Source organism: Ambystoma mexicanum, chromosome 10 (assembly GCF_040938575.1).
Source record: "Ambystoma mexicanum isolate Mex_15411 chromosome 10, UKY_AmexF1_1, whole genome shotgun sequence".
Taxonomy (NCBI): Eukaryota; Metazoa; Chordata; class Amphibia; order Caudata; family Ambystomatidae; genus Ambystoma; species Ambystoma mexicanum.
The window spans coordinates 1,467,152,548-1,467,167,249 of record NC_090932.1 but is presented as its reverse complement, the minus strand read 5'-3'; positions in this window follow the sequence as shown (position 1 = coordinate 1,467,167,249).

Sequence of the window (14,702 nt, the reverse complement as noted above, 5' to 3'; positions counted from 1 at the left end):
AACATGGAAAAAGGGAAACCCTTTGCCACACCCGCGGCGGAAGCCACTCTAACCACAGACGCATCCCTCACAGGATGGGGGGCGCACCTATCCCATCAGACTGCTCACGGAGTGTGGACTCCGAACGTAGCATCCAAACACATAAATCTACTGGAGCTACTAGCTGTGTTCAAGGCGCTAAGAGCCTTCCAGGAACACCTACAAGGCAAAACGGTAATGGTCCTTACAGACAGCACTACAGCCATGTACTACATCAACAAGCAAGGGGGCACCCACTCTCCAGGCCTGTCCAAACTGGCCCAGAATATATGGAAGTGGGCTCTCAAACAGGACATGTTCCTACTATCACTACATGTACCCGGGGAACTCAATCTGCTGGCAGACAGTCTCAGCAGAGATTTCCCCCTGCCCTAAGAGTACGAATGGCGCCTGCACGAAGACATCGTCTTCGACGTCTTCACACAATGGGGATTCCCAGAAATAGACCTGTTCGCAACCCTGGAAAACTCACAATGCCTAAGTTACGCCTCCAGGTACCCCCAGAACCAATCCAAGGGGAACGGTCTATCGATGCAATGGTCAGGGAAATTTGTTTACGCTTTTCCCCCGACTCCCCTTCTCAACAAAGTGGTGCACAAGATGCACCAGGAACAAGTGACCATGATACTAGTGGCCCCAATGTGGGCACGACAACCATGGTTCGCTCACTTGATGGAGATGTCTCTATCCCCCCAGTAAAACTCCCCTGCCCGTACAACATGCTGTCTCAGGACAAGGGCAGGACTCTGCATCCATGCCCCCAGAACATGAACTTAGCAGCTTGGCTCCTGAGATCATAGAGTTCGGACATCTCCAACTCCCGCAAAGATGCATGGACATCCTCAGGGAAGCCAGAAAACCGAACACTCGCCACTGCTATTCTAGCAAGTGGAAAAGATTTGTCATCTGGTGCAGGAGTAAAAGCATCAACCCTATTGACTGCTCTCCCACGCAGCTACCTAACCCACCTATTGGATTCAGGTCTAGTGTTTAACTCCATTAAAGTCCACCTAGCTGCACTTTCTGCATACACCACTTCCCAACTCAAAGTGTCGTGGTGGAGGATCCCTGTTATAAAAGCCTTCATGGAGGGAGTAAAGAGAATACACCCCCCGATAGCTGACCCAGCTCCCGGATGGGACCTTAATGTGGTACTTACCAGACTCATGGGCTCTCCATTCGAACCCATGCACAAAGCATCTCTTAAACACCTCACGCTTAAGACTGCTTTTTTAATAGCTATCACCTCCATCAGGAGAGTAAGTGAACTTCAGGCTCTTTCTATTCTAGACCCCTTCGTTACAGTTCACAAAGATAAAGTGGTTCTACGCACTCACCCTAGGTTTGCTCCGAAATTTATTTCTAAATTCCACGTAAACCAATCTATAGAACTACCAACGTTCTTTCAAAATCCTTCCAATTTGGGAGAAAGGACTCTGCACACACTAGATGTACGCAGAGCGGTCATGTTCTACATGGAAAGAACCAGACCACTGAGGAAGACTAATCAGTTCTTCGTCTCGGTGGCAGCAGGAAGAGAAGGAGATGCGGTTTCAAAATCCACTATTTCTAGATGGATTGTTCAATGCATCACTCTCTGCTATACTCTTGCTAAGAGAGAACTGCCCTTTAGGCCAAGAGCACACTCTACTCGAGGCACTGGGGCATCCATAGAATTCATTGCAAATGTTCCCCTTGAGTCCATCTGCAAAGCGGCTACCTGGAGTTCGGTGCACACCTTTACAAAACACTACTGTCTAGATACACACTCTAGATCTGACTCCCAGGTGGGACAGGCAGTATTACGACACCTTTTCTCTACTGTTCCTTCTCATAACCCACCGCCAACTCCGGGTACTGCTCGCTAGTCTATGCACAGCATGTGATTCTAAGCAGATTAACAAACATCAGAAGAGAATGCATTACTTACCGTAAAAGCATTTCTGATGGTTGTATCTGCTTAGATTCACATGCGCCCACCCTTCCTCCCCGCTCGGATGGAAGGAACATAGACTTCCTTTATATATCTCTCTCTTTTCTGTACTCACTCACGTCTAGAAGGCTCCCTCAGGGCAGAAAAATACAAACAGAGGGACCTCGACGCGTGAGGGATTGTGGGTACAAGGCACGTCACTATAGGGATAGTGTTTCAGACACGCCTTGTCGACGCCCCCTTTTCGTCCCCTTAGTGACCACTGGATGTCGGACCTATGCACAGCATGTGAATCTAAGCAGATACAACCATCAGAAATGCTTTTACGGTAAGTAATGCATTCTCATATCCACGGTAAACTTACAAGTGACCACGAATCAAATGTTATTCTTCTGAATTAATTTTAATGCACACCAGTATCAATGGACTGGTTTCTTTTTTTACCTTACTTGGGGAAGATGTTTTTTCCAAGTGTAGTCAGCATAGAATATGTTACTTTAATTTATAGTTGTTCTGACAAGTTATATTATTGCTATATAATGTTTTTTGGCATTTACACTTCATTTGTTTTAATCGTCAATCACCCGTTTTCAAAAATAGTAATATTTCTGTAATTGTGCTATCTTGGTTTAACCTTAAGTGCGAAGGGCGAGGTATCTCGTCCTTGGGATTACCTCGGTGTTGCCAAGGACGAGATATCTCGTCCTTGGCACTTAAGGGGTTAATGAAACAAAAAATGTTAGAGGGCACTGAATGGCGAAATACCAAAATCACCAAAAAAGGCCTTGGCACTGGGTGCTGGGGCCCATGGCAGTTAAAAGGTTAAGGAATTCTTGCATTCAGAACTGCCAACAGCAGCTTCTTTGTGGAATGTGTATTTGTCAATGGGTGTTGTGAATTGTCATTAAAGATAACGTCTGTTAGGTTAAGGCACATGTTCTAATTGAGGCATTTCGACCAGAATTTGTTGTAATCTGCGAAAACAAATGTTTGTTTATACAAACATTGCTGTCACACAGTTTAATCTCTCAAACCTTTTGGCATGTTGAAGATCCTCGCTCTAATAAAGCTAAAATATGTTAATTTATCATCAACAAAGCGAACACTCTTGCTTACAGATTTGTGTTAAATGCAAATTCTCATGTTCAGATTCTCTGAAATTTAACAAGGTTCTGAATTTTCGATGGGTGGCACCTTTAAAAAACAAACATTGGCAATTACAATAGTTTGGGCTTTTCTCTAGGCATGGCAAAATCACTTGGCAGGCGCTGCCGTTGTGGTATTAACTAGCCATTGATGGTAGCATGTGCAACATTGTGCCAATACCTGGGCATGTAATACTAGTGGCAGGCACTTTCCTAATATGTATACACAAGCCAAAACTATTCGATTTGCCAATGCTTGTTTTTAACAGGAGGGCACACACAGTTCTTCTAAATCGAGTGACTGAAGGAAGAACTGGTTAAAAAACGAAGGGTGTCCACAAGCTGTGGAACACTCACGTTTCCTGCACACTCAAGAAATTTTCAAAAGACAAACAATAATTAATGAGTATTTCAATGCTATTAATCACAGTAAGTCCTCAAACAATTTAGGATTCCCAATGGTTATGTGAGTAGACCCACTGTTCATGTTAAGTGCTATACACATAACTAATTGAATCTGTTTCTTTAGGAGAAATTCTGATTGTACCATTTCCACAACTCAAAAGAAATTGTTTTTTAAAAAAAGAGAAAGACATTTTATTCATACACATTTCTTCATGTTAAGATCAACCTATATTTAGTTGATAGCACTATTGTATGTTACTCCACATCTATTACAACAAGATTACATGCATATTGTGTTATACAGCTATCATTCTCTGTATGTCATAGATTTCAATCCAAAATATGAAAGCTCAGCGCGTTTCAGGACTCTAGTTCCCTTCCTTAGGAGCAAAAACAAATATTTGTACGGTGTTCATAGATTCAAAGTGTTCTTCTAATATCCTCAGAGTAATCTGTGTAACAAAAAGATAATAGAAATTGGGTGTATTTTAGTGTTATTATACTTAGAAATTAGTCATTTGTCTCAATACAGATTCATAGTTCACTATTTGAGACGGCCCTACCTCTCATCCGTGCCCCATGGTGGTCTGAAACTGATGGTTTTTGGGATTTTGGCATAGAGAAGAGAAGAAAGTCACTCTTCACCCCAGGGTAGCCTAAAAACTATAGGATTAATATGAGTAGTTCATCCCAAAAGATTTGCTACTAGGTCATGTATTTCAAGAGGTTGCATCATTCTGTCATAGGGACATACCTTCTTGGTTGGTAATAACCACTCAATGTAGTTTATCTTTAGACGGCCCGCTCCTCACCAATTCGCTTAGTGTAACTCAAAACAAGAGACATCTAGTTCCCAGCATGTATTTGACTTCCGCGCTTCATCTATATAAAAAAACATATAGTCATGATAAGGAGGGTTCTGTTATATCTGTTCTGTGATTGTAAATCCTCCAAGTCTGACTTTCAATGGTAATAAACTGTTTCATTATCTATTTACCTTATTTAGGTACTCATTTCGTCCATAAGAGACGTTCATGTACTGAAAATGTCAGCCTCTTCAATCAAATGTGTTGTGGTCCTGAATGGAAAAATAATAATATTGTGGGAATCAATGCATTATCCTTAGTGTAACGGTATGTTGAGTATAGTGAGTAGCCTCTATGAGGTGCTTACCAACAGGGTAGGTCTTAATATGGTCCTATGGATCTGGATGAGCATGAATGGAGTATCCAATATAACTCTAGTGGCGCCAAAAAATGCAGCAGGAAAACCTAAGGGTGATTGAAAGTCTGTGTCAAATTACTAATCAGATGTTAATATCTTAGTACTACTAAAGCGCATAATCTGTTTGTAGCAATCATAATGTGCCAATGGGCCTCATTACGACCCTGGCGGAGGACCATGGTGCAATTTGCACCATGGTCCATGGCGCAGAGCTGCCAACTCCGCCATGGGGGTTGGCGGACTCACCGCCCCATTCCGACCTTGGCGGGGCGGTTAGTCCCCAATCCCCATTTACCCTTCCCCATTCCCATTTTTGCCCCATAGGGTATAATGGGAGTGGGGAAGGCGTTAATTACGCCACCGTAGATTACGGTGGCGTAATTAACAAGAGGTCCCGTAGCGCCATGGATTTTTCCGCCCGGAAAATCCGGGCATAAAAATCACCATGGCGCTACGGAAAGTCGTAATCTGGCGGAGAGGTACGCCATGCATTACGCTGGCGTAAACCCCTCTCCGCCAGGGTCGTAATGAGGGCCAATGACTGCTACCAATCCTGTACCCCCTGTAACTAAGTTCCTGCAAGTAACAGCGCCACAATGCCCCAGGGCTGTCTGCGCGCTATAAATATAAATAAATAAAATAAATAAATAAATCAAGAGGTGCTTGGATGCTATAGTGCAATTTTATCCCTGGAAAATGGTTACAACGTATTCTCTGCAGTCACACAGGATGCATGGAACAGATGCTGTAATGTTAGGGATTGAAATGGGAGCAACCGTGACGTGCAGCCGCGCCAACGTGATGATGTCACATGTCAACAAAGAACGTCATCACGTTACACGTGTAGTACACGTCACGATGTTCCATATAAGTGAAATTGATTTGTTTTCTTTTAGCATGTTTTCTTTTTAACATGGGGCACTTCTGCTCACAATCTACATGCACATTATTCCAACCTTGTTATGTTATTTGATATTCACCTTACATGTTTATTGTTGCAGAATCACGTTATTTTTCGGGGACACGGTTTCGTCATTACATTAGTACCTAATGGCAACATCAAACACTGAATTCTGCTACATGACTTCACTCTGCAATGTATCTTATAATCTATATTTCGATCACAATATTACGTAGACAATATATTTACATTTATTGATGTCCCTAGTCCATTTTCTTTTTTTGGGTTTCATAACGTAAGTCAAAAGAAGATCAATCAGTCTAGTGACATAGTAACGTAGATTCACACACATTGTTAATGAATATATTAGACATCATGTTCGGCATTTCATAAGTCTACATATTCCATCACATTATATTGTAGTACGTGGGTGTAAGGAGGTTTTCCTTTCTCATATTCTGTATGTGCTCTTTACATGATATACATTAAGTGGCAAGGCCAGGCAATGATGCTAAAAAGCCTGTTATTGCAAGTGACAATTTGTGTGTATTTGTTCTTATCTCAAACCAGGAAAAAGTCAGTGGGATCATAATCTCAACAACAGTCAGATAGGTATTATTTGGTGTCGCAAGTAGTGTAATATCTGAGTTTGATTTATGTCAGGCAGGTGGGACTCCCGGTTGTTCATATGTCTTACATCAGTTCTACTCTTCTCATCACTTCCTGGTTGATTAGTTTTTCCTTACCACTATGGATGATTGGTTGTTCCTTTCCACTATGGAGAAGATGGGTACCTATGTTAGTTATCTATTCCTTATGGGAAAAGGAGTTAAGTTGTTCTAATTCATTAAAGTTATGTGACTGAGGTAGTTTAGAGCATCTACTGTATTCGCGATTATTGATGTCTAGAGGAATGCTCCCAGATGGAAATCCTTGTTCATACCATATGGACTCATACTGTCTTGTTTGTCGATCCTATAATGTTTGCATTGACTTAGCCTCTTTGCGTGAATTCCCCCCCTCGGTGCTCTCTGTACTACTTCCAGGATTTGGTACAGAGGTATAGTTGGGCTACAGAGTGCCACTTTTCAGAAAAGTGTCTGGCCACAGGTGACCGTTCGTTCTTTGTCCTGATGTTGCTTTTATGTTCATGACATCTTTCTTTCATCTTGCGTGTTGTGTGACCCACATAATATATGCCACACGGGCAGCTCAGTGCATATATTACTGACTTGGTGTCGCAAGTGGCAAAATGTCTAAGTTTGATTTTTGCCCCTGTCCGGGGATGTCTCACATAATCTCCTTTTGTGATATGGTTACAGTTGCCACAGTGTAAGCACGCAAATGTACCTCATTTTATGGTCTGTAACGTCCTTTGTCTTTGTTCTGTAATCCGTTCTGCTTTCACCAGTTGGTCTCTAAAGTTTCTACCTCTTTTATATGCAATGAGAGGTGGTTCTGGAAACAATTTCTGCAATTGTGGGTCCATCTGTATAATTCTCCGATTTTTTCTTATCAAGCGAGTGATTTGATGACTCTCGCTTGAGTACTTAAGTGTGTACAGAAATGGTATCTCCTTATTCTCTGGTTTCGTTCTCAGCAGTTCTTCTCGGGTTGTTTGTGCGGATCTCTCCTTGGCTGCTGTTATCACATTCTCTGGATATCCTCTCTCTGTATATTTCGATGTCATTTTGTCCATTTCCATTGTTAATGTTAAGTCTAATGATGTGATTCTCTTTGCCCGAAGAAATTGGCTGTATGGTAAATTATCTCTTAAATGTTTCGGATGATGGCTAAGGTAATGTAGACTGTTGTTCACATCTGTCGGTTTCGTGAATAAGTTGGTGATTATTTCTCCTTCCTTTAATTCAAGTTCAACATCCAAATAGTGAATCTTTGGTGTGCCTATCTCCATCGTGAACCTGATTCGGTCATTCACCGAGTTGATGTAGGTCAGACATTTTTCCAGCTGTTCTTTGTTTCCTCTCTAGATTACGAAAACCGATTTATCTAATCAAACATATCAGTTTCAGACCCCCCTCAACATCAGTGGTTATGCGCTGTGTCTCCAGGAGATGCATAAATAGGTTGGCATAGGTTGGGGCCATTGCTGAAACCATGGAGGTACCAGAGGCCTGTAAATAGAATTGTCGATTAAATCTAAAGAAGTTGTTATGTAGTATGATTTTGGTTAATTCTAATATGAAAGTTTCTCTGCTCTGCAGTCATTTTCATTTAATAGTGCCCATTCCAGTGCTTCTAGTCCCTTGTCAGGTGGAATAGAGGTATAAAGATTCTGAACGTCAAGAGTTACTAGGAAGTCACTTTCTTGAAGGTCCTCAAGGTTTTGCAGTATATTGAGGAAGTGGGTGGTGTCTCTGAGGTAGGTGTTGGTTTTTTGTACAATTGGCTGAAGGACCTGATCCACGTAGATTGCCAGGGGGTCAAACACACTGTCCGTTCCTGCAACAATCGGCCTCAGTGGTGGTTTTTCAAGATGTTTGTGGATTTTTGGGAGACCATAAAACACGGGCGTTATTGGGTTTGTCGTGAATAGGTATCGCTTTGTCTTCTCCGAGATCCATCCATTTTCCAAGGCTTTATCAAGTGTAGCCTCTTACTCCTACGTCCCGTCCCCTTTCCTCCATACTTATGGGACATTCCTCCGTCCTGTGGGACAGGACCGGAGCGCATTGTAAAAGCATCCAAAAAATTCTCATTTTTTTTTAGTCCTTCCTCTCGTTCTACGTGGGGCCCGGCATGCAGCCGTAACCCCGCCCATCTCGGCTCTGCCCCCCGCGCATCGCCCAACAGTCCTTTCCTCCGCTCGTTCGGGACTGGTCGCGCTTGCATCCTCAGAAGATCTTCCCTTTTTTTCCTCCTCTTTGGCTCTCGCTAGCGATCATGTACTGGTCTGTCTATGTCGTTCAAACTAGACATTCCTGATTGTTCATCGGGTCACCGAAGCTTCGCGAGGGCGGATCCCCATCCTCTTTGTCTAGAGTGTTTGGGTCCGGATCACCGTTGGGACTCCTGTTTTTATTGCAACTGCCTTTCGGTCCGGGCACTTCAACGTCGGTTGGAGCAGTGGGAGGAGGTGTTTCGACGTAAGTTCTGTACTTTTTAGAGCACCCCGGCCGGGAGATACCTTTCCGGGCTCTTCCCGAGCCGGGAGGAGGGTTGATTACTCTGTCACCGGGGATTGCCCCGAGGTGCCTTCTGGGCCTAATAATTGTACCAGAGTTTTCTCCGAGGGTCTCCGTAAGGGGCCTGTGGATACCAGAGCACGCTCTGATGCTCCTCCTTTGGGGGCTGCCTGTAGACCCTGTTCTACTGAGTCGTGAGGTACCGGAGCTCGCTCTGAGGCCTCGTTATCGGCTTCCCTCAAAAGTACTGGGGTGCGTCCCGAGGCCTCGGCTGGGTTTGGTGTTACCGAACGGATGTTCGAGGCCCACGCTAGTTAGGCTGTTACCGCACCGGGGTCTGAGGTCTGAGGTCCCTCGTGCAGAGGCTAAAGTGACCAACATTTCTGAGAGGCCTGCCAAGGCCTTATCGGTGAAAGTTATTCCTCACCGTTCCCGCTCTTGTGGCAACGCCAGAACTGTTGAGGGGGCAAGGAGTGAAAGTCCTTCCTTTACCGGCAGTGCCGAGGTCCTTCCTGTGAAGGCTAGTTTGGCTATTGGTATGTCTCCGAAACATTCCAGGCCTCATAGTACCGGTTCGGCCGAGGTTCCTTATGTAAAGGCTAAAATTAAGACCCCTGACCGACCGACGGGGACCCCTGCCTCACTTCCACACGTGCTGCAGTTCCCCTCAGGTGATGGCAAAATGGCGGCCATTCCCACCACGACCACGGCGGCCATTTTGGGCACTTCTCCTACAACTACGCCATCGGCCTCAGGTGTAGAAGTTGGTTCCGCGGGTGAACATAAAATACTTGTGTGCATCCATTTCGTCCAGTTTACGATTGGAACGCCCGGATGCCCCTTCCGCACAATGTCTTGTTGCCTGTGGGTTCGGAACCTTTGATTTTTGTGGACACTTTGGGGAATGGGCCTGTGTGGCACCCTCCCCTCTGCGTCCCTGGAACTATCCTCCTCATGAGAGGCCTTTGAAATTTCAGACGCTCATGCGTACCGACCCCATGAGAGAGTATTTCAAGGGTCTTTTTAGGGAGATATGCCCGCATTCACCCGTTCCACCAGTGGTTCCGCCAGCGCCGCCCTTGCCTACGGTGCCTCCACCGACCCTTCTGCCCTTGTCCCTATTTTCCCCCGTGGACAAGGCGGTGCCTGACACGGTTCAGCAGGATCCTGACCTGTCAGATGATGCGCAGGGTGAGCAGGACAGCGAAGACCAGCCCCGCTCTATTAGAGCTTTTCACGACCAGGTACTGGACATGATGTGCCTATTGGATGTTCCAGTGCCCGAGGCACCCGCCCACAGGAGGGTGTGCTTTCGGGGTGTTCACCTTGTCTCCTTCGGAGTGTACCGGCCTGTTCTTGCAGAAAGACGTTTTGGCCGAGGTCCGCAGGGCCAGGGAAAAGCCACACTCTGAACTTTTCGTCAATAAGAAAATTGCCGTGCGATACAGGCTGCATTCTTCGGAAGAGGTGGCCCTGTCATCTTGTCTGCCCCCCTCCTCCACAGTGGTGGTCGTGGCCACTTTGCAGTCCAGGCCTGCAGCGTCCTCTTCTACGACGGCGACTCAGGTTCTGGGGAAAGAGGACAAACTTCTGGACTCCCTTGGGAGGAAGATTTTCACTAACTCGGCCTTGCAGCTCCGGCAGGCTAACGCGGAACTGGTGTGAGCGGGGGCAAATATGAAGATGTGGAAAGGTCTATCGGAGTTCGAGGAGTTCATTCCGGTCGAGAAGCTGGAAGACTTTAAGGCGGGTTTATCTGACGCCAGAGTCTTGGCCCAGGATCTGCTTGAGGCTGCGGCTCATCACGCGTCGACACATCGGCTCGGGGCCTTATGCTGGGTGTTGACACCTCTCGACAGGCGTGGTTGCATGCCACAAGTTCTCAAAGGAGGTACAGGACAAGGTGTTGGACCTGCCGTCTGACGGTAAGGAGCTTTTTCATTCCACAACGGATGTGGAGCTCACCAAAACGAAGGACAGCACCCAGACAGCTAAGTCCTTTTCAGTCCTGGTTAAAACCCCTTTTAGGACCCAGAGACCGCTGTCGGAAAGCCGGCCCTCTTCTGGTTTCAGGGGCTTCCTAGACCAGAAATCCTGCAGAGTGGATACTCCTTCTGGTAATAATGCCGGAGGCAGCAACAGACTTGGTTTTTCTCCCGCTCCTCAGCCTCCTCCTCAGGTTCAGGTGGTAACACCACTGAAAAGCCTGCCAAATGAGGGTTTTCCTTGCTCGCACGAGACCCCCCGTGGGAGTACGCATTGCGTCTCATTGGGAGGCGTGGCAGACCATCACCGAGGACAGGTGGGTCTTGTCAGTCGCTCAGGCGGGCTTCCGCTTACCCTTACCCCATACCCCACCCTTCAACCCTCCTTTCCAGCAGTCGGGATCGTCCTCCCTAAAAGCCGAGGTGCAGAAACTGCAGGACCTCAGAGCTGTGGAACCCGTTCCTCTTGGGGAGCGAGGGGAGGGCTTCTACTCCCGGCTTTTTACGGTGCCCAAACCCAACCAGGCTGGCCTGCGCACCATCCTAGACCTTTCCCAGTTCAATCTTTTCCTACCACAAGAGAAATTCAAGATGATCACGCCCGGCCAGAAACGGTCTTCCCTGCTGATGGGCGATTGGCTCAGCATGGTGGATCTTCAGGATGCCTACATGCATATCCTGATCTGGGGTCCACACAGGAGATATCTCCGTTTCTCTCTGGGAGAGGAGCATTTCCAGTTTCGAGTGCTTCCGCGTGTCTTTACGAAGATGATGTCGGTGATCGCGGCGTATCTTCGTCTGCAGGGTATCCATGTATATCCGTATTTGGACGACTGGCTCTTGCGCAGCCCTTGTCCGCTGAAAGCTGCCTGCAATCTTCAGTCTCTCCTCCAGCTCCTGTTTCACCTCGGGCTGTCGGTGAACTGGCGGAAATCTTCCATGACGGTCTCTCAGGACTTAATCTTCCTGGGTTTTCGCTGGAACATGATCGACTGCAGAGTGTACCTGACCGGGGTCAGAATGGCGAATCTGTTGGCCACGTGTCAGATGTTTGCGCTGTCGGAGAGCATGTCGGCCTGGTGGTTTCAGAGGCTTCTGGGCCTCACGGTCTCGTGCGTTTTGGCTCTTCCTCTGGCTCGCCTCAAGATGAGGCGGACTCAGATGGCTCTTCGGAGCTCTTGCCTTCAGGCTGTGGATCCGGACTCCAAGTTGATAACGATTCCGGCTTCCATAAGAGCGGACCTGGACTGGTGGTCGTCTCTCAGCAACCTGTCGGTGGGGGCGGGGTTTCAGGACCCAGCCCGACGATAATGGTCACGATGGACTCCTCCCTTCTGGGATGGGGTGCGCCATTGGATCTTCTTCAGGTCTCGGATCTTTGGTCGCCTCAGGACAAGCTCCTGCACATAAATCATCTGGAGCTCCTGGCGATTTCCCTAGCTCTCAAGGCGTTCAGACCGATCGTAGCCAACAAGGTGGTCCGGATTCGCACGTACAATGTGGTGTTGATGTTTTACATCAACAAGCAAGGAGGCACCAAGTCTCCCCCGCTCGTTGAGCTGTTCATCCAGATTTGGGAGTGGGCTGTTCAGCATGGTGTCTGGCTACTTGCAGTACACATTCCGGGCCAGCTGAATGTCACAGCAGATGCCCTCAGTCGGCAGACAATAGTCAGCTACGAGTGGGAACTGAAGGTGCAGGTCCTCTCATGGTTTTTCCTGTGCTGGGGCACTCCAGAAGTGGACCTCTTTGCTACGGTGGCAAATAAGAAGCTTCCTCTGTATGCCTCCAGAAACGGACTGGGAGCCTCCTCTCTTGGAGATGCTCTCGAAATTCCAAGGCAAAATATGAGGGCTTATGCCGTCCCACCTCTGCCTCTAGTTCATCAGACGATTTGCAAATTGAAGAACTTGATGAACTGTTCTGTTCTGCTCATAGCCCGGTGGTGGCCAGCCAGGTTTTGGTTCTCAGAACTTCAACACCTGTCAGTGTATCTGCTGATCAGGCTACCAGTGACCCCCGATCTTCTCCACCAGGTGGAACACCACTGTGTCACCCCTCCCCACAATCACTCAGTTCTGGTCTTTAGAACATCTTAGCCTGTCTGCGGATAACATGCGTATTATCCAGGCAGCCAGAAAACCTTTGACTAGGTCCCAGTACAGAAGCAAATGGCTTTGGTTCTGTCATTGGTGTTTAAACAAGCAGTTGGACCCAAGGCGGGCTACAATTGACACGGTGTTGTCCTTTGTATCCTACTTAGCAGAGTCGGGAGTTCACGTTCTGTCATGTAGAACTTATCTTTCGGCGGTTTCCACCTACCTCTCTATGGACCAATGTTCTTACTCTCTGTCTAATCCAGTGGTTAAGAGACATTTTGCAGGCTTGACACGCCTTTATCTTCCGATTCACAGTCCGCACCTGGCGTGGGATCTAAATGTGGTCCTGGTGGCGTTGTGCCATAAGCCTTTCGAACCAATGGCCATGGTGGACCTCAAGCACCTGTCATGGAAGGTGTCCTTTTTGGTGGCCGTCACTTCGGCAAGGCCCGTGAGTGAGCTCCAAGCTTTGTCGGTGGAACATCCCTTCTTGGCTTTTCACAGGGATAGGGTGGTCCTACAGACAAACCCTGCTTTCTTGCCGAAGGTGGTTTCTGAGTTCCATCTAAACCAGTCTATTTCCCGAACCCCGCTTCAGAGGCGGAAAGGGTTCTACACTGTCTGGATGTTAGAAGGGCTCTTAAGTTCTATCTTGACAGAACTTCCGAATTTAGGAGCTCTTCTCAACTGTTCGTCACCTTTGGTAATCCACAAGGTAAGCAGGACTCTAAGGCGACCATCTCCCGATGGATCAGGGCCTGCATTACGGTGTCTTACACCATTCAGGGGCTGAAGCCTCCTAAAGGTATTCATGCACACCTGGTGCAGGGCAAGGCAGCCGCAGTCGCCTTTCAGAAATATGTCCCTTGGGAGACCATCACAAAGGCAGCTACTTGGGCCTCCCCATCGGCTTTTTGTAAACATTATTGTCTAGACCTGAGTTCAAGAGCTGATGCTCAGTTTGGTCGGGCTGTGCTGAAGTAACGAAGTAAAGGGTTTTTTCCATCCACCCATAGTTCCTGTAAGGAGTGCTTAGGAATCTCCCATAAGTATGGTGGAAAGGGGACGGGACGTAGGAGTATAACCAGGTTACTCACCGTAGTGACCACCTTACTTCTAGTCCATAGTCCTCTTTCCTCCATACGCCCGCCTACCGTCCCCTCTAATAGGTTCCTTTGTTATTGCTAAAAGGTCTCTGACCTGGCGATAGAAAAGGACTGATGGGTGATGCGTGGGGTGGAGCCGAGATGGGCAGGGTTACAGCCGCGTCCCGGGCCCCATGTAGAAAGAGAGGAAGGACTAACAATGTTTTGAAATTTTTGGATGCTTTTACAAAGCGCTCCAGTCCAGTCCCACAAGACGGAGGAATGTCCCATAAGTATGGAGGAAAGGGGACTATGGACTAGGAGTAAGGTGCTCACTACAGTGAGTAACCTGGTTAATCATGCTCATGACTCTTGCTCCTCCTTTGTCAGCAGGTTTTAGTGTCAGTGTATTGTCCTCTGATAGATCTTTGATGATTTTACTCTGGTGTTTCCTAATATCGTACTTCCTAATCTTGTTGTAGTCGATTTTTTTGAGTTGGTTTAGCGTCTGGGTTTCAAAAAATGTTGAGGTAGTATTCTGAATAGGGGGATCAAAAGTGCTCATGGGTTTGATCTCCAAAAAGTCAGTGTTGGGTGGTCGCGCCATAGGGGGTGGTATATCAAAGAATACTTTCAACCGCATCTTTCTCATCAGTCTGTAGAGGTTAATGCGCTCTTCCAGATGAGTAGTATTTTGCGTAGGAGTAAATGATAGGCCTAAATTGAGTACTTCAAGTAGA